We start from the raw sequence: 22,062 nt of genomic DNA, 5'->3' as shown, positions 1-22,062 counted from the left end.
TGTGTGTGTATATGAGTGAGTTGCCTTTAAACATTTTATTATTAGCTTTTCAGCAAAATGTAAAAACAAATTATTATGAAACATAAAAGTCATTAAACAAATATGTAAAGGTTAAAATGCAAAGAATATTGAAATTGTGTAAGTGTATAACATTTCAAAAAAATTGGTTTTAAAAACACAGTTTAACTTTTCAGTTTAAATGTGAAAGCTATTATATAGCTAACACTTGGTATTCACTTGTTGATCCAACAATATTACAATATGGTTATTGTCTGAATAAAAATATGCAATTTTAATTAGTATGGCAGAAATTAAGAGGGGTTTTTAAAAAAAATGAGTTGGAAACCAACATAAAACAACCACTTTTTAAATTGTACTTTTAATGCCAAATCTCATTGTTACTGTTTGATTGTACAACTTCTCCCTGTGACAGTTAGCCCCGGTATCCCTTTTTTGAATGGCTATTTTCATTTTCAGCATTTTTATATTTTTAAAGACAAGAAGCTCAGGTTTGTCGTCATCGGCGTAGGTGTGTGTGCGTGTTTGAGGTTTAAAGTGCAGTTGCCGGTCGCGGTGAAGATGTGTGTGAGGGGAATGGTGAGATGGCTCTGGGACTAAGCCTGCTCTTAGTCTGCCATCTCAGTCAGGAAAGCCTCTGCAGATTATCCTCGAGCTGACAGCAACCAAAATAGAATGAGCTTGATTCCCTCTTTTTTGTGTATGTGTGCATGCGCTGCCCTTTTTCTTAGTCTCTGTCTGTCTGTCTCTTTCTCTCCCACTCGGTTTCCCTCCTGCAGTCATTTTTGTTTTTATTCGCACACTCTCCGAATCCTATCCTCGCATGGCTTTTGGCCTACTTATTGTATTATCAAGCGTCAGTGTTTCTGGGTAAGCGAACGTGTGAATGCCGTTGTGTATGCGAGTGTGTTCGTGTGCGAATGTTTGCATGTGAGCGAGTGACCGCACCCCATTGATTTGTGAAGAAATCAGCTCCAAACTCGAAATCCACGATTGGCCCAGCATTCCTTCCAGGGCTCAGCACAACTTTTTGTCTGCCTAATGTTTTTAGGAGCTTCCAGTAAATGTAACTGCCTTTATATTGGTGCCTCACCGATGTTCCTTATTTATATCTTTATTGACAGGTTGAAGAAATCCCAAGACTAGGTATGTTTGAAAGCTGTTGCTTTTTCAGACCACCGTGAGCGATAGCTCCCTGCGTTTGTCAGTTTAAGACCTGGAGTGATAATAAGCCCTTTGTCTGTTTGTGTCTGTAATTTACAGTCCTTTTGTTTTGAATATAACGTGCTTTTGTTTAATCGTTATGCATTGAAACCTTGCATGTTTTCAGATGATATGTAAATCTAACAGCCTCCATGTCAGACACGGACTTCGGGTCACTGAGTTTAGACTCTGCGAGTTCAAGAACACACTTCGACAATGGCGTAGCAAATGGCTGTTACATTATCAGACCCCAAGGAGGCTTTTCTGCATAAACCTGCTGACCCTGTGCAGGCACGACATGCCCGTCTGAGTGTAATAAACCTCCGTAGGGGCTGGATGTGGGGGCCCAAGTCTCCCTCTCTCACCTTCCTAAAACACTTCCAGTTGCTGGCTCCCCACGCTCTGCCGTGGCTCTGACGTCGGTATCGAATCTCCTGACTTTGTCTTGATTGTATTAAATCTGCAAAACACAAATTAGAATGAATGTAAAAGAAATAAACGATGAAATTCTTGGGCTTTCTGCGGCTTCTTTGTTTTCTCGGCTCACAAGGATGAGTGAAGGCAGGTTAACGGGGACAGTGGGCCGAAAGCCATGGGGGAAGGGCTTTTTTTCGTACATACTATCCATTTCAAATTTAAATGGAGCTTCCTGCTTCATAATCATCATCTCCTTTGAGGGTATTTAAAGAAGCTTTATAATATAAAACATGTTTGGACATATATCAAGACATGTTTTAGATGGTTAGAAGCAAAAAAGTTGAAACCATTTCAAAGTTACTGAACATAATTAAACATTTTTACAATAATTTATTTTAAAATCAGAAATCTACAAGAATTTACATTAGACATTTGTATCAGTTAACAGCAATTATTACAAAAGAAAATTGCCAGTCTACAATTCTTATCATACATTCTGAATAAATCAATAGTTTCTTTCTAAATGTAATTATGCTGATGGACCACATACACAGAGGCTCTCAAACGCATTCAGACATTTAAAAACTGATGAATGTCTTTCTATTTCGCAAAACATTTCACAAAAAGTTTGTTAGGTTGCTTTGGACACTTTCATCTCTCAACGTTCAGTATAACTAAGCAATTATGATTTTTTTAAACAGCATATTTATTTAAGCAATAACAAGGATAATGGGGCTGTTTTGCGTTTGTGCTGACTCGAGTTTTCAATCTTTGTTTTAGTTTAATGCGTTCTGTTGGTTTGTGGTCAATTCCAGGGCACTTTTGTTTTCTTTCAGCGGGGGTAATAAACCCATAACGCTGTCGGCCGCATTCATTTAGCTTTAATATCCTCCGCTTCTCATTTTTCCTTACTAATCATTACTGATGTTTCTTTGATCCTCAGCAACTGGGTTGTTATGTGAATTCTGAAGACCCCTGCTTCTGTTCCACAGCACTCTGTATCTATATCTAATTATTTATTAGCCACTTTAATAGCAAGGATATTTTCAGTGTGTTGCTATAGAAATTATATATCAGTTTTCTCTGTTATTCTTCAGGTGGGGTTTTTAAGCATATTTGTGAATGTCAGGCTTGAGGAAAATGGTGGTCAGCTAGTCAAGTCTCAGGTCTCTATATACGGATACAAAGCTTGCCTGTCTGTAAAAGTTTCAGTACAACTTTAACAGTTTTTTTCTCCTTTTCTCTCCTGCAGTACATAACAAATCATCAAAGCCGGGATTAAAATTTCGTGAAGGAGCAGCTTTGACTGCTGGAAGACTTAAGCGTATTAGCTTTAAAACCAAGATGGGAGTTTCAAGTGATGTATGGCAGACTTCAAAGATGTTTTAATCTGTCAGTAGGCATGCTCTTGCACAGGCTATTTATATTAGGACACAGTGTTTCTTCTGCTTGCACATCCTAATCAATGGCTTCTCCGGCTAGACCCAGCCTGATGTTGGTGTTAACCAGTTATTAAACAGCTGCACTTCCTCTAGACTGTTTCCTCTGCTTTTCTTTAGAGTGGTCTTTAGAGGCACATGTACTTATTATGAATACTGATTATGAATAATCATTTTATGATTTAATGGTCACAACTGCACTTCTATTCATGCTACCGAAATGTATTTGGACTCTTATAGGTCACACTTAAAAATGTACATTTCTTTGCATTATATCAGTATATCAAACTGAGTGTCATTTATTTTACAGAAAGACAAAACATTTGACAAAAAGAGTTTTGTTCGGTTGTTTGGACTCTTTCTGGTTAGTGTAACATTCATTGTTAATGGGATGAATTACAGCTGTGTTTGCTCTGATTGAACACATGTAGTTGACATGATATCTAAGAGGATCGGCAGTATTTTGTATTTTCTTTTGTATAACCTTATTAATTGGGACACAAATACACTATAAAAAATGATATGATTTGTAAGTCATGGCAACTTATGTTTTAACGTTGACTCATCAACTTTCAACTTTTTATAAGTTATATGAAGTTCAACTTTTTAAGTCGGTTTAATGTTATTTAAGTTGAAATGACTTTTACAACCAAGTTGATATACCTAAAAATTTATGGCAGCAACTAAAGTCTTTAAATTGAAATAGGTGGAATTTTTTACAGTGAATATTGCTACTGTTAAAATTAATTTGTTGCACTGCAGAACAATTTAAAATAATTAACTATCAAAGGAAAATGGTGTTTAAAATGTTTTGACTAAAATAAATGGTGACCACAGGACTTGAAACACATTTTCCCTAATACATTTATATAAGAATTAAAATATTGATGAAAATAAATGAATACATTCATAAGCGTGTGTAGATATCCACATCTGTGAAATTGTGGAAACTGTGTAAAATTAGTTGGTAATAACTGAAATAATATGCTATAACTAAAATAGCACAAGTTATTTCTGGAGCCCCAGCATCATTTGTTTACAACTGCTACTTGGTTTAATATTTGTATGTAGTGCAGCGACATTTTTAAGGTTTATTTCCTGCAGCAAATTGTAACATTAATGCAAATACACAATCTGCTACATGTGAAAGTTTGTTAAATTAACAAGGAAGTGATCATTTCAGGTTTTGTTCATCCAAGTTCAACAGCATCCAGAAAAGAGTATATTACCTGAATGCAGGCGCTATATCATGATGACGTGGAAGATATTGTCATTCTGTACAAAATCTGAAGTACCACTGCTTTCTTTATGACTATACAAAATGCTCTGTTTATTGATTTATCCCAAGATAACCTGGATAAAAGGAGTATAAAGCCAAAACCTTTTAATTCACCTTAACCTTGTTAACTGTAGTACTGTTCTTGTTGTTACTTAGAACTTTTGTTCACTAGTGACTAAGCTTTTATTTTTTCACTTAAATACTGTTGTTGTTGTTGTTATTATTACAAATTATATTTCAGCCTAACAATTTGTGTGAAAGTTTTTGAACAATAAAGATTTCATAATTTAGTGTCACATAATTTAGTGTTACTTTTTGAAATCCCACAATACTCTGGTATTCCCAATTTTAAATGCAATTATAAATTCCAGCATATGACGTTTTATACCCCACTGTATGATACAAATTAAGAATGTATGTCCTGATTTGATCCTGTGCTTTTTTCCTGTTTTTCGTTTTCCTCATCACTTTGTCAACTGTCTTTTTATGAATTTGCAAACACTGTTCATACAAAGATGTGCACACAAACACTTAAAATTGAATTGACCCTTTTCCAGACACGTTTCTGTTGGGAGTTTTAAAATATTGCCATGTGTAAGCCCTACAGGTACTTTGAATGGAGAGCAGTGTTCTCTGTGAACATGGCCATGCCTGAGGTGAGGTTTTTTTTCGCTCTGAGATTATTCATCTGTTTGTTTTGAGCTGTTCATTTGTCATCAGTATGACTTTCTTAGTGTTATGGAGGTTTATACTCAGAAAATGGAGAGAAAACAAAGACAAAACATCTCAATGTTGAAATGTTTCTCTTTAAATCTCTCATTTAAGCATTATAGTAATATACTGCTAAATCACTGTGAAAAGCACACCGTGATTCAGCCGCTGTTTTACCTGAAAGTGTTACAAACGGCTGGAAGTCACGCCTGCGTGATTTTTGGAGCTGAATGTGGCTGTGTGTTTGTCTGAGACAGTGATATCACTCTCCCTCATTTAAAGTGAAATGTGGCAGTTTGATTTCATGCATCAAGGAGGAATCTGAATGTGTTTTCTGTGCTTGGCTATAAATAGCAGATAACGGCTCTTTCCAGTTCCAGAAATAGGTTCTGTGGAATTGGATTCCAAGCCGAGCGACACTTTCCTTTTTAAACAAGCAAATATGCAGGACATACATTACCATGTTGAATTAAGAGTGCCACTTTTGAATTCATCACTTCACAGTACAACACGAGGCTCTGGATCAGACATTTGACGTAACACAGCTTTTTCTAAATAACAGAAATGACGAATTTAATTGAGTTAAAATTTCAGGACTGAACTTAGAATAAAAATGAGTTGAGATTAATCTTATGATTATATTATAATTATTAGCAGTTTCTTTTGAGAAAGGCAAAGCAAATAGTATTTGTCTTAGTTCTGTCAATTTGTTGTATGAGCTGTGGGAGAAATTTCATTCTAGTTTCAATGACAATTATACTTTCAGTCATTTATAAATAAACGTTCTTTTATTATAAACTTTATTATAGATAAAAAAAATTAAATGTCAGTGATTTATTAGTCAAAACTGTCAACAGATCAAAAAAAGTCTTGTTAAAAGGAAAAGCTTGAGGTATTTTGTCATTTATTTTGCACAAACTGTATATTTCTGTACAAATGTTTTACTCAAATTTACTTTTAAAAATGTACTTAGATGAAATGTAAGAATTCAATTAACGTTTCTGATAGTATTCAGCATGCATGATATTATGTAATAAAATTATTTTTGTTTTGGCAACATTTTCACTGCCCCCCCCCCCCCCCCCCCCCCAAAATTCCTTGATTGGAATTTTCTGCCTCATAAAACCATTTTCCTGCTGTTTGTTTCTTTTTAATTAGATCATATGATGCACAAGGACAAACAAATGATTTGTTTGGTTTAATTAGTCTGAAAGCATTTTTTCCCTTTCAAGTGCTGGCTAATTTTTGCAATCCTTTAAGTGCTAGACTAATTTAGGGTTTATTTCAATTTAACTTACTTCATTAGAAACGGTTTAATTTATCGCACATCATATGCAAACCAAGTAGATATTTCAGATGCTTTTCTCACCTGGGACTGTTCAAGGGCATTAGAGATCTGCTTGAGCTTACTGTATATTCATCCACACACACACACACACACACACACGCACACACACGGGCGATATAGCAGAGCTGTGTGTGGTAGCGGCTATGCGGCTTTGATCTGGCCATTTCCCTTGTCCTTTGTCAAAAGCAGCCTGAGAGGCAGAGATGTGTGTGTGCTGAAGTACGAGGCTCCATTGAAATGTTAAGAGTGCGCAACTTTCTTCCTTCCCTACCGGCCTTTCTCGTATTAGAATAGTCTTTATTATGTGGGCAGAAAGTGAGGGGAAAACGGGAGGGTGCGTGAAGGGGGCTCTCCTGTTTATTAATATAGCAGGCAGGTTCCCACACACGGAACAATGCGTTAGCCAAGCGAGGCGGCATTGTCGGAGCGGCTGAAGCGACACCATGCTGGAAGTCAACCGAAGACATGCACGACGTGATCGGCTCATGTGTTTTACAAAACGCGGTGCGCGGAGCATGTGTGCTTCTCTGTGAAAAGCACACCGTCTACAGTTAATTCACGTTGTTCGTGAATGAAGCCGAACACGAGACCTAATGCGGCAGACATGCTGATGGAAAGTCTAACGCAGAGTCAGAGGAAATTGCAGAAGGTATCGGCCAAGTTCAAATGCACTTTCACCCCCCGTCCCTCCTCTTCCCTTCCTGCCATTCTTCTCGCGGCACAAACGGCCGTCAAGCTAGGTACGCGTTCATTCATTGTGTGCGGCAGGGGGTCCCTCACTTCAAACCGGCCCGTTTAAAAGAGGGCTGCGAAGTCCCACGGAGTCCCCTGAGCCGTGAGCGGAGCAGACAGGCGTGACTGGACCAGCCGACATCAAAGTGGCTGGAGCCCTGCCCCTCCATCCTGCCCACACCGTGCCCCTGCCGCGCCCGCCCGGAACAGCCTTCATTAGGACACTGTTACATGGGTCACTGACATAGATAGAAGAGTGCCCGTGATAGAAAAAAAGCAACATTTTAGTAAATGTTTTTTACACCATTTTTAAGACGTTTCAATTGAATGACTCCAAAATTGTGGTAGCTATAACCATCAAGTAGGCCTAATTGATTGGTTTTAAAAGTTTTTAAATATGCTTAAAAACTTTAAAAAGAGTTCATTCAAGTATCAAGTTTCTGAAGAGTTGTACCACATAACATTTTACAACTTTCACCAAACTTGCCTTGTCATAAAAAGGTGAAATTAACTTGATTCTAAAACAAAATATACACCTTGAATTCATGTGTGGAAGTTTTTGAAGTTTTTCAAGGTAAAAGTATTTTATATTAAACAGTTTAAACGTTTTTATTAAACTTTTTTCCCCCCATAAATGGAACAGTTACAGTTAGGCTACAATATTTACCTCATGGCTTTTGTGTGTTGACTAGCATCTGTTTCAAACATTAAAGGAAATAAAGTACAAGTAAAAAAGTAATTAAAATATAAGGTGCAATTATCAAAGGAGTTTATTCTTTTGTTTCATTATCTGCATGATTCATAGAGCAAAGTTATTTTCTGTAAAGTAAATTTTCTTTTAATAGATTGTACATTGACAGCTACAATAGGCTACATTACCTATTGTGTAGGTTCTTACTTTGAAACAATTTTCACTCATAAATATAATGAATAAATCAGAATACATTATATTCTTTTATATTGTCTACATAATTCAAACATTAAAGATATTTTAGTAACACTTTACAATAAAGTCCAGTAGTTAACGCTAATTAATGCATTAACATTGAGCAATAGCCTACATTTGTTACAGTATTTATGAATCTTTGTTAATGTTAATTAACAAAAGTACAACTATTTCATGTTATCTGAATGAAACTGCACAAATCTAACAGACAGTTTTGAGATTTGAGAAATGCAGCTGATATTGGACACATTTAATTAAAAGAAAATAATGATAGCACTTTACAATAAGGTTCCATTTGTTAACATGAAGTAACAATGAAAAATACCTGTAAAGCATTTATTAATGTTATATTAATTTCAATATTATTTATCCATAAATATCATTAATTTTGGGGAAAGTTGCATCACATTGGATTTTTTTTAACAAAAAGTCAAATTATCTGATATTTTAAGAGACTTACTGACCTTGACATACAATCATGAGGGTCTGCAGGGGTCCTCTCTGTGATATCATTTCGTGTTTTTTTTTTATGTTGATCACACTACATACTTCATAAGAAGTGTTCATTTGCATTTTTATTTTTTAATTGACTGTCAATTCATTGACACACAAACATTATTTGCTTGTAAATTTCACATATAATTACAAAGAAAGGGCAAGTAACACAATGAATTAACATTAATTAACATTCTGAAGAAGAAAGACTGAAACAATATTTTCTTGTAAAAACATACACCAATAATCTTCATTTACAAATCTGAAAAAACATCTTTTACAGTGAATCTGTAGCTAAACGTTGAAAATGCATGGCTAATGGAAATGTAAAACTTAATTCCATGGAGCTTCTAACAACTTCAGATGTCAAATATCAATGTTTCAACAGGTCCTTGTCTGCTATAAGACCTCTTTGGACTGGTCAAGAGAGATGTGGAAAGTCCCAGGGTTCACTGGGGGATGCCATCAGGTGAATAGGCTTTGAAACATCCCCGACCGTGGATGAGAGCGTAGTGGGTGGTGCTCCCCCGAGAGGGACGGGAGCGGAGAGCCCCTGCTCTCATTCAGTCCTCTCCGGGTTTGCACACAGCTTCTCAAGTGGCCCATGAAAGCCCATTACCTCCTTGTGGGAGGGCTTAATTGAAGCTGAAATGCAGAGAAACAATGGTGCACAGAAACCTGAGTGAACGTAAGTATGAGCGCAGCACTTCCCCATGGCATTAATGGTAGCATAAATGACAATAAACTGCTTTGTAACGCAGCGATATGGCCCTATATATCTGTCGTGAGCCGGGCCTGCCTCATTAGGGAGGCCGTACACAAAGAAGGCAATCAGTCAGGAGGTACACGGGTGACTGCTCGCATCATTAGCCATCCCACCGATGCCATGCGATACGTTCTAACGCCTCAGCCACCGGCCATACCATTAAAGAGACGGGACCAACTACCGAAGAAGAGCTCAGACAAAAACACTTTGCAGAAGCTGTGAGGCGAAACATTATTAGTTTATTCACTGTGCAGGTGCCGAGATTACACCGCATAGAGGGAGAAGTGATAAAAGGTAACCATGCATCCATGGATGAAGCTTAAAGTGCTCATTCTTTTCCTTTGAAAGCAATTCTGCTTCAAGCTGAGGTGTGTAATTTTTTCGATGGTAAAATACAATCTCAGCCTAATATGCAGTGGCACTCAAAAGGTTGATTTCCTTGAAAAGTATGAACGTTGTTGGTCCCTGCACTTTTAATACTTTACTTTGTTACCAACCAAAAAGACTCAGCCAATCACCTGAATCTGGGGTGGGACTACCAGTTTGGACAACCAATGAGAGTTGTTGAGGGAAGTCTGTTTGCAAATAATCATTTTTATAAATTCAATGCATTCCTTTCTTCTGTGAAATACTACAAGAACACTGCAAGAAAAAAAAGCTCACACTATATTTTAAAGGGGTCATCGGATGCCCATTTTGTGCCCAAAAGTTGATATGATTCTTTAGGGTCTTAATGAAAAGTCTATAACATACTTTGGTTAAAATTTCTCAATGGTAGTGTAAAAAACACCCTTTTTACCCTGGCAAAATCAGCTCTGTTTTCAGCATGCTGTTCTAGTCCATGTTGCTTTAAATGCTAATAAGCTCTGCTGACCCCGTCCCTCTCTTCCATAGGGTGACGAGCATACTGTAAACTTCAGCCGCAAAACTTGCTAACTAGCACTAATTGGTAAAGGCGATTTGCAAAGATTCATTAAAAACCCTTATACTCACTTCTTCTGTAGATGAAGCTGTATCATGTATGATTCGCCCGAACTTAAAGGAGTCATATGATGCGATTTCAATTTTTCCATTCTCTTTGGAGAGTTACAAGCTCTTGGTGCATAAAGAAGATCTGTAAAGTTGCAAAGACTAAAGTCACAAATCCAAAGACATATTCTTTATAAAAGTTAAGAGTCAACAACGCCTACCTAAAACGCCTCGTTTAAACATGCCCCCACATATCTACGTCGCTATGTGGGAAGATTTGCATAACACTGCCCAAATGTTCACACAAAGAAAGAAGGCGTAACTTTTATTCTCGCTGTAGTATTGTTGCTGCCGCTGCTGCCATGTCGTTAAGGCGCTGTGTGTTTCGTTGTGAAAGCGAAACTACTTTGTTTGGCCTTCCAAAAGAGGACGATATCCGCTTCGTCATGCGTGGAGTTGATCCGTGCTGGTTGCTGAGGAAATACATCAACTTCACGCTATTAGGAAAGGCGATTTGCAAAGATTCATAAAAAAACCCTTATACTCACTTCTCTGTATGAAGCTGGATCATGAATGATTCGCATGAACTTAAACGCATTTAGGCAGATCGGGGATCGGCGCATTCCTTTCAAAAACGAAAGTAACGTTAATCCTCTGCGTCTTCAGCGGCTCAGATGTCGGGAGTAAATGACGACTGCTAAGTTCATTATTACATCCAGCAACAAAACACCTCAAATGCTTAATTGGAGACATTCTTGTCTTCCCCTGCACTGGAGTCGACATAATGGCGGACACCTCTCAGCTTACTCAGGGCGGGTTTAAGGTAAGACGGACTTGTCAATCAACTATCGTGGGAGGGGCCTGTGCAGAACTACGTCATTCTGACAGGAATCTCAGAACAGCCTGATTTAAGAAAGAGGAATTTAAAATAGGGATTTAAAAAAAAAACACTGGGTGGATTTTTATCATTATAGGGTGGATGTGTACACACACTTCCAACACACATTTATGTTCAAACAACAACAAAAGTGAATTTTGCATCTGATGACCCCTTTAAGGTCCAATTCTCACTATTAACAAACCATTATCTATGACTTTTGCCTCAATAAACTTCTAATTTGCTGCTTATTAATAGTTAGTAAGGTAGTTGTTAAATTTAGGTATTAGGTAGGATTAGGGATGCAGAATATGGTCATGCAGAATATGTGCTTTATAAATACGAATAAACAGCCAATATGTTAATAATAGGCATGCTAATAACCAAATTAATAGTGAGAATTGGTCCCTATACTAAAAACTTTTAAGATTATTAGAGTAAGTTTTATAAGAAAATACAATTTCTGTCTTTCGACTTCAAAATTTCATGTTTAATTCAATGTTACTTGCATTTCTTTATAATTATCTGTGAAATGTTCTTCCAGTTTTGAAGTGAAAATTTTTTTCTACACCAACATTTCTTTACAGTGAAGATATTTTGGAAAATGTCTGTGTTTTTTGTCAGTGAATAGAATAGAAGTGTGGTCCAATGTTGTTTTTGACTGCATTGACTTGACTCGTATACACAAAAACTTATTTTGAAATATCTTTTTCTATAGAAGAAATAAAGTCATGCAGGTTTGGAACGACACGAGTTTGAGTAAATTACAGAATTTAGGTTTTTGGGTGAACTGTCCCTGCAAGCCAAAAGACAATGAATAAATAATAAATTAATAAAATAAATTGTAATTGGCTCTAAATTAACAACAACAACATTCAAGTCAACCTGAAGGAAGTTTATAATGTACCACAGAAATTAGCAAAATAAAGGGACAATAATTTTTCACAGGAGTCATATATTAGATGCAGACATAACTGCAGTGTTTTTTGCCTAAAGGGAAGTGTGTTATGTCACTGCATTACCCAGCTCCCCCTGCATCACAGACTGTTGCCTTGGAGATACAAACTGATTTTCACTCATGGCACACGGCCATTTTTATTGCAATTTCATGATTGTTATAGAAAAGAGCACTATTTTTTGCAGTAGAGTAGGCTCGTACTGAGATTAGCGCAGTGAGTGCTGATTACTGATTGTAAATCAGTTATGAATCAGGTAGTGTTGAGTACAGAACAGAGTCAGCCATGTTAACATTCAGTAACTTTTTCCAAATGCGTCTTGTTTCATATTATCAAAGCCCCCCCATGCTCTTACCCATCCCCCTTCACCTAATTCCCTCCACACATCGGCCCCCCGTTTTCATTATTTTTCCTTTCGAAAACTTCCACACCAGAACTCTGCTGCTTCCCCAGTATTTTATCAGTTCATCTTTGCTATTCTCCCCAAACATTCTTATGGACCAGTTCTATATGTTCTCCTGACATTCTTCACATTCATTTTTGTTTGTTGCCATGGTATAATACATTTGTTGAAAGCCCCACTCAGAGTCAAATACTACAGTACAACACTAAAAGTACCATTGAAAAATGGCCAAGGAAATAATACAAATATTGTTTTCTAATATATGTTATGGATTACTTGGATTATTTGGATCCTCTATTACCCTTTTTAAGTTATTAACTTTAATTTTTAAAGGTATAGTTCACCCAAAAATGTCTATTTTATGGACTATTTTAACAATGTCTTTACTACTTTTCTGAGCCTTGAACCCTAAAATCTGACTTCAATTTCAATAACGAGACATTTTAGAAGAGTGATATTTAAATCCAATTAATTTATAAACACAAATACAAACAAAACATTAATCTTATAAAACAATAATTCAAGAAAACTGTTAACAGTTCATTTGGTTTGGCATGAGGCAGAGGGTTTCAGATTCTTGGCAGTTTGGAAGATATTTACTGCTAGTATCTCTTGATATTGCCAGGATAAACCGAGATAAATAAATAGCTCCGTTTCTTGGGCAAGAATATCAGTAATAAAACTCTGATCTTCACTGCTTTATGTAGATAAAATAAATCATTTTGTATTTTGGCGTGCTTTAAAATTTCTGGTGTAAGGTTTCTCTGTCCTGACCTCCTCCATCACCCTTTTTAAGTGTAATTTTGAAGTGTTTCTAGATTTAATAACGTGTTAAATTGAAAAGTCACATTACCCTAAAGTAGAGCTGACAACTGAATGCATTAAACTCCTAAAAGTAATGTGTTAAAAATGATTAGCATGAAAAATTTTTATTTTCTTATCAGATATTTCATTTAGGCCAGTGATAGATTATGCTCAATGACAAATGAAACAATTAACAAAACACAAGAAAAAAAGGCACACATGCTGTCAGTGGCGTAGTACACCTTTGTACCTTATTTACCTCCAAAATGGTGCATAATAGTACTTTGAATGTACATATTTGTACCTAAAGTGTACATATTAGTACCTTTTAAAAAGATGCCAACCCAGTGACAGCTTTTCTACCTTTATTTCTGAGTGTATATTGACTTCTAAAGATACTTTTTGTAGGATTTTCTACTGTTTGTAAGTCTCAAATTATCTTAATTTGAGGGTTTGTATCAGCAAATATGTGATTAATTGTGATTAATTTGATTATTTATCATGTAAATACTCAGATAAAATCTACTGAAATTTGTTAGTATTTAAAAACCAATGGAGTACCTTTTCTACGTAAAATACAAAAATAAACTTGTGATTATGTTTTGACAAACAAGTCATTTCCTGAACTGCATGTGACAATTTTTCAACTTCTGAATGAGGCAGAGCTCAGAAAGGGAAACTATGTGGGAGGTATGTCATTCAGATTCATTCACTGGTCATTCAGTTCACAGCAAAGAAGATGCCCATCAGACCTTTGAGAGCAAAACAAAATGGCAGAACGGCGGGTGACAGGCTGCACAGGTTGTAGGTCCTGAGCGGCTCGTTCTTCATGCCCAGCGCTGTCTGGTCGTTTTGTCCACTAGTGGCACATTCCTTCCTCTTGGCCAGTCTTGTGTTTATTTCCAAGGAGCAGTCTTTTTCCCAGGTCCCTCTTGGCCTCCGAGCGAAGGCTTTTGGCAGAGATCCACGTTGCACAAAAGGCCCGGGCATTCCAGCTGTCTGTCTCTAATCCCCAGTGTCAGCTCGTGTTAATGTTGCAGCGTGAAATCTGAAGGCGCAAAGCGGCGTGGAATATTAAAAAACCATCGTCAGAATTCCTCTGGAAAGGCAACTAGTCTGCTGGTGACATTAGCGAGGGCTGGTGCGTTGCCATCTTGGAGATGAGGGGCTCTGAGGCCTTCACCTGCATTGGAAGTGCTTGCCGAAGTGGTTTGAGGTGGTGAAGGAGAGGAAACTGATGAATGCCGACTTCAGAGACTTGCTCCGGTGCAAGAAGAAAAGCGAAGAAAGTGACTGATGCAGGACTAAAGCAGCATTTCCGTTTTTCTCTCTCTGCCTCCTCAGCCTGGAAAAACAGACAATAGGCGAATGACACGGCTCTGTGGATGGCTGATTATCTCACATTACTTCACATCACACTCCCCCCTCCTGCTCTCTGAATCGCCACTAATGTCCAAAGAGCGAATCAACCTGTGCACTCCTTAAAGTGTTAGTTCACCCAAAAATGAAAATTACACCATGTTTTACTCACCCTCAAAGCATCCTAGGTGTATATGACTTTCTTCTTTCAGACGAATCCAATCGGAGTTATATTTAAAATTTTCCTTTCTCTTCTAAGCGTTAGAATGGGGGTAGGCGGGTGTTTTTGTTCAACAGTCCAAAAGTAGTCAAATAAAGCACATCAATCCATATTAAAACATGCATCACACAGCTCCGGGGGTGAATAAAGGCCTCCTATAGCGAATCGATGTGTTTTTGTAAAAAAAAATTAAAAAACGATATAAACAGTTTTGTGTAACTTCAGCTGACTGTCGTGCGCGTGTTCACAAGAGACTGCCTTTCTGGCGGATGACGTAGAACGTAGGCGTGGCACATGCGCGTGTGAGTCTCGCGAAAACCAACGTTTGTTTACAGGAGCAAAGGAAGCAAAGTGTCGTAGCTGTTGGGCAAGATGGCGGAAATCAGCGGCTGCACATAATAGCCATGTTCTGATTGGTCAGATCGCCTGTCAATCAAGCTCCTGCGAACGGTCAATTGCACATTAAACTTTAAATAGCTTTTGATTGGCTGCATGTCACACAGCATTTGCACCTTAAGTGTGGACAGACTAATTGGGTTAAACATAAAAATTAGGTGTTCATTTCATCTCTTATTTTAATAAAACATAAAAATATATGAAAATGCAAATATAATAAAAATTTAATTCCATTATAATTAATAATAATCACAAAATTGTAAAATTATAACATATTTGTAGTTATTTCTCCAAAATAAGCTACTAGGAAACCATGTTTCTCCTCTCTCACAGCAGATTGATCACTGGAGTGCAGCTGACTTGACATTTTGTCTTTGTTAGATGTGGTTTGATAGTGGAGCTGTGTGGAGGCTGATAAAAGCGGGTGGTCAGTTAGAGGCAGGTGGAGGGGAGCGTGGGGCAGTAATGACATGCAGGAACGGGGCAGAGAGAGTGATCTCGCCTGAGAGGTGGGAGAGATGCCGCTCGCGACGGGGGCCGGTCTGCTGCTGACTGCTTTCTGATGACTTGTCAGTTTGGGAAGGACAGGCTGTTTGTCTGTGCAGCTGGGTGTGTCTCATTATCACATCAGTGTCATCTTTCTCTGTTTTCATGCAGCAGGCAGATCACACCCCTGTGAGAGGATCAAACCCGACACACACTAGTGTGTGTGAGTGGAGGCGTGTGTTGATACATGTGTATTTTCACTTTATTTATTTCCTGTTTATTCTTCTCAGTGGGTAATTTAGTGAACTTTGTCATGTGACTGTTAATAAAGCTCTGTGATCAAAAAAATCAAATTTCTTTACAAAGTTGTGCAGGTAAATAAATAAATATACAGTTTGGAACAATTAAGATTATTTAAAGGAACACTCCACTATTTTTGAAAATAGGCTCATTTTTAAACTCCCCTAGAATTAAACAGTTGAGTTTTACCGTTTTCGAATCCATTCAGCCGATCTCCGGGTCTGGCGGTAGCACTTTTAGCTGTAGCTTAGCATAGATCATTGAATCTGATTAGACCATTAGCATCTCGCTCAAAAATGACCAAAGAGTTTCTATATTTTTCCTATTTAAAACTTGACTCTTCTGTAGTTACATCGTGTACTAAGACCGATGGAAAATGAAAAGTTGCGATTTGGAAAGCCGATATGGCTAGGAACTATACTAGCTATACTAATAACTATACTCATTCCGGCGTAATAATCAAGGAACTTTGCTGCCGTACCATGGGTGCAGCAGGCGCAAGCGCCTGAAAATAGTCCCAGCTAGGTAACTTCCAACGTAACCGGCACCAAGTTTGTGTAATTGGTTATGTTGACGGAGGTTAGCCTATTTTCAGGCACTGCGTAATATCATTGCGTGAATAAAACATTTTTGAATAAAAGTCTCTTACGCTCAATTCGGCTGCATTTATTTTATTAAAAAATGCTTTGGGGTAAGATGTGCCAGTGGCTCAACTAAAGGTTTGGCTAAAGATGTAGCTTTTTACTTGCTAATTTAGGAAAATACAAAATATGTTCTGCAAAAAAATGACTTACAGTAGGAATGCACGTTTACCTGATGTGAACCAATGACATTGAGAAGCCAAAATCTAGCAAATCTAGCAACACCTGGCCCACATTCATTTATGTTTTGTTTTTTATGTAAAATATTAAAAATGTTCCTTGACATGATCAAGTGTTGCACTAGACTTGGTCATTTCTATTTCAGTTGACAGCAGACATCCTGAAATTTATGTAGATGTATTCGTTTCTTGTATTGCCTCTTTACTTGATCTAATTTCTCCTCGTCTATGTAGACAGCTACATAAGTACTGTAAAATGTGCAGTGTTGGGAAGTAACTAGTTATATGTAAAGGAATTACGTAATTTAATTACAAAATAAAAGTAATTGTAATCAGTTACAGTTACTAAGAAAAAATGTGTAATTAAATTACAGTTACTTATGAAAATGTTAAGGATTACAAAGGGGGTTACATCTGATTTTTTTCACACACAATCCCACATACAGATTTAATTGATTTCTTTCATAAATTGCAGTGACAGCTCTAAAATATGAATCACCAATGTTTCAGGAGTTTAGAACATGCTTATAATCTATCCTTCAGTTTTAACTTTTTAACAAAACATGCCTTAAATTGTCCCTCATTCAGAAAGCAGTCTGGAGTAAAATTACTTGCGCAGCCATAAATTAATTTAGGTGTATTCTGTGGTGCACTACCATCAAAAACAAAACTAATGCCCTGCATCCTCGGAGGCTTTGATGTCAGGAACAAATGAACACTTATGTTCTTCTACATCACAAAACCACAAAACACCTGCATCGCTTACAAGACATTGTCGCTACAGCTGCTCGAGCGCGGAGAGAATGATGGACTTCGTACAACTGGCTGAGGGCAAAAATATGCTAATACGGGACAGTAAGTCAGCGGTCGTGGGAGGGGTCTGAGCAAATATGACATCATACTGCTCAGAAAATTAAAACGGCTTGGTAATTGTGAATGTTTAGGTTTTTGGGGGATTAAAAAAAAAAGGAGTGAATGGATTTTTATCATTGGGTAAATTAATTAACAGTGCATTGAAGGAAACAAAATAACTAATAAACAATTAACCATTTTTGTTGTTGTTGTACTGGTACAACAGATGCATCACATTTACTAATTCTATATAATTTATGCCTAGTATCTAACAAATAATTATTTAATTTATAGGGTGGTTGTGTCCATACACTGCTAAGATACATTTATGCAAACAATAAATTTTGTTATTAAACAAAATTAAAACCATGTAAAAGTGAATTTTGCATCCAATGTCTCTTTTAAAATTCAAATTATAATCTTAATTCAAGTGATGAAGGATTTCGAAAGTCTGACAGGAATCAGTGTTGACTGTTGAGTACTACTGTAAGGTTAACCCTGCCTGGTTTATGTTTGAAAACGATTAACAGTTGAAAACATTAGAAATTTTGAAAAGTAATCAAAAAGTAATCTAATTTAATCAGTTACATTGCTTTAATAAAGTAACTGAAAAGTTACACTACTTATTACATTTTAAGTGGGGTAACCTGTAATCTGTAACCTATTACATTTCCAAAGTAACCTTTCCAACACTGAAAATGTGGCACAGTGGGTTTTTTTTTTTTAAGTGTTTTGTCTTTATCAGCTTTGGACCGGATCTAGTCCACCTATGCACAGTCAAACTGTAAACATTGTGAGATGAGATCTGTTAGACAGAAAGTTTGCTTTTCCATTCAAAGAGGTTTCCGAAATGTGAATTTTGCCAACTTTGAGTCTTTGAGGTGCGTTCACAGCAGGTAAACGTACACGGACAGATGTCTGTTGGAGCGAGACTTCCCAGCAGTCTCGGGCAGGCGGGGCAGGGGGCGTCGCTCATCGGTCTGCTCCGCGAGCGAGATGGCGCAATAAATCTTTGTAGCCTACACATTTATTTATTGATATCTACATTTCCACTAACTAAAAACCTTCTAGGAAAACTATATAAATGTCTGCAAAGTATAAGAGACTCTACATCATAGCAGGTAAACGTACACGGACAGATGTCTGTTGGAGCGAGACTTCCCAGCAGTCTTGGGCAGGCGGGGCAGGGGGCGTCGCTCATCGGTCTGCTCCGCGAGCGAGATGGCGCATGGCTTTATCATGTTTCCCTCCGGCTCCAGGTCTTTGTGTGGGATGTTAAGAGCCTGAGTCTAGAATGCCAAACTGTGTTCTTAACAGTCAGCTATCTGTCTCTCTCATCTGTGGCCTAGATGCGAGCACCATTGCTACCTGTTCAAAAACAAGAAAAGAGGGGGGAAGAGAGAGGAAGGGCGCAAGGACAAAGCTGGGAGCGGAGCAGCAGAACACAGTGTCTGTTGTAAATGGGTGCAGGCTTGGCACAAACAGTGGCTTTTCTGTAAAACTATCCCACTCCTCCCAGGCCTCTGACTGGGCTCTCAATACTGCCTTTGTCCTTTCACATCACCAGTGACATTGAGAAGCCAAATCTAGCAACACCTGGCCCCTCGCAGCCTTTCTAGCGCTCGCAGTATGATGCGCAGCCCTGGTTTGCGCCGAAAAATAGTTTTTCCCTTAAACAGTCACTAATCTCGTTTTCCTTAAGCGGTCTCATCTTTAAGGCAGGATATGTTGCATAATTGATGAGCGACTCTTTTTAAATCTATTAAAAGATATGATTCCAGTATTGCTAGGGAGTCCCTGTCCAAATCAAATATTCGTTGCCATCATAAGGTTGGCCGCTGATACACTTTGCAGTTGGGCTGAAAGTATACTTGCATATTGAATGTCTTGTGTCCTTCATGGTATATTATGAATTAAATTTTCCACCTGAAAAGTCGCAGAAGACCAAGGACGAACTAAATTCTATTACATTTTATCAGAGTGCCGCTTTTCACAACAGATATTGTAAAACGTTTTTTTACGGAGTGCCAAGAATGTGTACAACACCAAGGCCAAGAACGTTGTATAGTCCAAGGTTGCTTGGAAGAATTTTTTTTTTACAATAATAAACATATAAATCTCTTTCTTGTACAGGAATGAATGGCACAAGGGGATTCAAATACCTTTACATCAGTTAAAAGGGCTATTTTTCCAAAAATAACAGGAAATTCAATGGAATGTAGTGTAATGCCAGATGTTCAGCATTCCTGAAACTGTTGCATCAGTCTCTGCATGTAACATATTTAGGGAATGCCTGCTATATAATGCATGAACAATTGGAACACTGTCTGAATATATCCCTATTAACAAGTAAATTTGGTCTAATAGCCTAATAAATCGGAAAGGCTGCAGTGCGAATGTAAAGAATTTCCGATTGGAAATCTTTTATGAAAATGTTAATATAAAACAAAATGATTCATAAAGCATTGAAACATAATTCCTTTAAAAGAGATTTTTTTCTTTCCCTCCTTTTTGTTCTTTTTTCCTCATCAGGTTAGAACGGCTGCAGGAGGAAAGGGGAGAGTTAACCGCCGTTTTTGCTGTGCAATCCGATCTGTTGAACACGGAGGGGAGGAAAGATAAAAGGAAACAGAAGCGCTTTTGGAGTCTGTCTACAGGAAGAGCCTGATTAGAGGTGAGCCTGCAGCAGGCACATTGGCTGAGGAACCAGCCAATCACAAGGGCAGCCAGGGAGGGCAAAGCCGCTCTGCCATCCGTTTCTCTCTGTCACTTCACTCTTGTTGAACACAATGTATCCGGTATCAATCTGGTATACTTAATTACAATATGAATTTACCTCATATAATTCATGTCATATGTAACATGTTCTTTATTTTAGGTCACGTTCTCTCAGCGCATGTATTATTAATGGATTTAATGGCTCACTGGAGTTTCTTGTAATATGCATGCTCATGAACATTAATAAAGCAAACACATGTGTTTGGGAATGTACTTTATTGAACTGTGAAGGAATTAATGACACAAGGGTCTCTATACATCATGCAGTTTTGACAGGGTTTGCAGACATTATAATAAGGCAGTTATGAGTGTTTCTTCAACTATAGGTGCACATCTCAGGTGCTGATTTTTAATAACAGATTTTATTTTTATTTTTTTGTTATGTAAAGGTCACATTAAAACCGTTTTGGAATGTTTTTTTTTACCATGCCGTCATTGCTTTTTTTATGTATAGATTTTTATTGTTTTAACCTAGTTTAAGACCAGACTTTTAATTTTTAAATATGAAAATACATAATGCAATTATTATTAATGGTACAAACTGTAATAAAACCATTGCAACATTGTAATAGGAAAATGTATATAACTTTATTTTTTCCATGGTTATTCTGATTTATAACAAAAATAATAATTATGCAAACAACCTCTTTTATTTGTGAGAATTGTTATTACATTTTATTACATTTGCAAGTTATCACTTAAACAACATGCCACCTAGAAAATACTTTTCTAGTCTGGGAGGATATTTTTGTCAATCCTTTCTTAGAGTTACATAATCCCTCTTTCATTTATTGTGCATAATGTTGTCCAATGGCCCACTCTGCTTTGCCAAGAGGCCTTCGAAAAGCGTTCCCTTCCAGATTTGCCATGTCAAAATGGGAGCTTTGCTTAGGGCCACAGTATACCCATTCATGTGGCAACCGAAAGTCTAGCCAGCAGACTGTGTCGGCCTGTATCACAATGCCGGAGTGAGCACACATGTCAGCTATCAGTCTCCTCTCTCTCAGGCTCAGAGTTGGCAGTGCTGAGCGAAAGGGTCAATTAGCTGCATTAATGCCATCGGAAGCTGGCGCACACTCATATGGCACAGATTCCATCCCCACTCGCTCCTTGAACACTGAGCGGGCCCAATCCCACCCCTCCGACCTCCCCCCCCAGATATGGCCTGCTCACTGCTTCAGTGAGTGGCTGGAATTAGGGGATCAGGGGAGGCAATTTAGTGTTTTCCTAAAACTCGAAAGCTGGCAGCAAGAGCTGATAAGAGGAGTGCTGGAGATATTAGTGAGAGCACCGGGGAAGCAGAGGCCTCAGACGCAGGTGTTATTACTTTAGATACACTCCTGCTCACCTTACAAAAGTCAGCCAAGGACACTGGCGGAAATGGACAGTTATGTAAACATTATGATTGCGATTTTATCCATAGTTCGTTCTGAATCGCATGACCTCCTCTGGAGGCTGGGACAGGCTGTGGTTCAATTACAGTGCAAT

General features: G+C 37.7%; 1 long non-coding RNA gene across 2 annotated transcripts in view; it reads left to right on the top strand.

Moving 5' to 3' along the window:
* The window catches only part of LOC107586240 (uncharacterized), an 11,656-nt gene extending 8,386 nt beyond the window's left edge, over nucleotides 1-3,270 (top strand). For both annotated transcript variants that reach the window (XR_001609331.1, XR_001609330.1), the window contains exon 3: nucleotides 2,891-3,270. This is a non-coding gene — a long non-coding RNA (uncharacterized lncRNA). The remainder of the gene's footprint in view (nucleotides 1-2,890) is intronic.
* The last annotated feature ends 18,792 nt before the right edge of the window (nucleotides 3,271-22,062 follow it).

This window comes from Sinocyclocheilus grahami, unplaced genomic scaffold (assembly GCF_001515645.1).
Source record: "Sinocyclocheilus grahami isolate Dianchi unplaced genomic scaffold, SAMN03320097.WGS_v1.1 scaffold79.1, whole genome shotgun sequence".
NCBI classification, from domain to species: Eukaryota; Metazoa; Chordata; class Actinopteri; order Cypriniformes; family Cyprinidae; genus Sinocyclocheilus; species Sinocyclocheilus grahami.
The sequence above is the reverse complement of the archived record's forward strand: the minus strand, read 5'-3'. Positions and strand labels throughout refer to the sequence as shown.